We start from the raw sequence: 1,214 nt of genomic DNA on the forward strand, positions 1-1,214 counted from the left end.
TGTCTGTGTGTAATCTATAGGTTTGTGTGTGCAATCTATAGTTGTCTGTGTGTAATCTATAGGTGTGTGTGTGTAATCTACAGGTGTGTGTGTAATCTATAGTTGTCTGTGTGTAATCTATAGGTGTGTGTGTGTAATCTATAGGTGTGTGTGTAATCTATAGTTGTCTGTGTGTAATCTATAGGTGTGTGTGTGTAATCTACAGGTGTGTGTGTAATCTATAGTTGTCTGTGTGTAATCTATTGGTGCATGTGTGTAATCTATAGGTGTGTGTGTGTAATCTATAGATGTGTGTGTGTGTAATCTATAGATGTGTGTGTGTGTAATCTATAGATGTTTGTTGTGTGTAATCTATAGATGTGTGTTGTGTGTAATTTATAGGTTTGTGTTTCTTGTTTATGGCACAAATGGTTTTGCATGACTGTTAGCATAGCTAGCTAGTTAACTAACTTGACAAGAGATGTGAAAAGGCTAGTCTGGACCCAATTCAGGTTAATAGTTTATTTTTATTTTTATGTAAGCCAGGATGGGATCAGCCAGCTGTTGCTTCCCGCATGCGCGATTCATTTGCAGTCTGGACGTGGAGGGGTGAACATCTCCTGTTCTGGCTGCAGCTGGGAGGGACTGCTGCCTGAGGACTGGGCCGCCTGTGGGGGCTTTGGGACGGGGATGGGGCCCACGGCAGCACCCGCTGGCTCGTTGAGAAGAGTAAGAACGATACTTTCACGTCAGTCTCCAAAAGTCTCCAATAACACCAGAAAAAAGTCGCTAGATTTGTCGCTAATCGCTTCTTTGAAAATGTGTTGCTAGTGGGGTCTGAAATACTCGCTAAATATAGCATCAAAGTCGCTAAGTTGGCAACACTGCTCCTGCTGTCATCGGATACTTCTTTTGCATATTGCTACTAGTGCACGTTGTTTGAATGTTAAATGACGAGACAGAGGCATTGATGCGAGTAACCAGTCTTGTTCAGTACATGACAACACATCCGGGTATCTCAAGCACACCGGTAAAACACAAGAGTTGCAGTAATGAACATTTACCAACAGATGGCATCACTGTGCCATCTTACACCCATAACAGACGTGACCATGAATGGAAATCCCCTGCTCTCCCTTTGCTCCTGGGGTCCCTGGTAGCTCGCCGTGATCGTATAGTGGTTAGTACTCTGCGTTGTGGCCGCAGCAACCCCGGTTCGAATCCGGGTCACGGCA

At 44.3% G+C, this 1,214-nt stretch overlaps 1 non-coding gene across 1 annotated transcript; it reads left to right on the top strand.

Moving 5' to 3' along the window:
• Positions 1–1,142: 1,142 nt before the first annotated feature.
• Positions 1,143–1,214, top strand: trnah-gug (transfer RNA histidin (anticodon GUG)). The gene has a single exon. It is a non-coding gene; the product is annotated as a tRNA-His (tRNA).

Source organism: Oncorhynchus kisutch, linkage group LG9 (assembly GCF_002021735.2).
Source record: "Oncorhynchus kisutch isolate 150728-3 linkage group LG9, Okis_V2, whole genome shotgun sequence".
Taxonomy (NCBI): domain Eukaryota; kingdom Metazoa; phylum Chordata; class Actinopteri; order Salmoniformes; family Salmonidae; genus Oncorhynchus; species Oncorhynchus kisutch.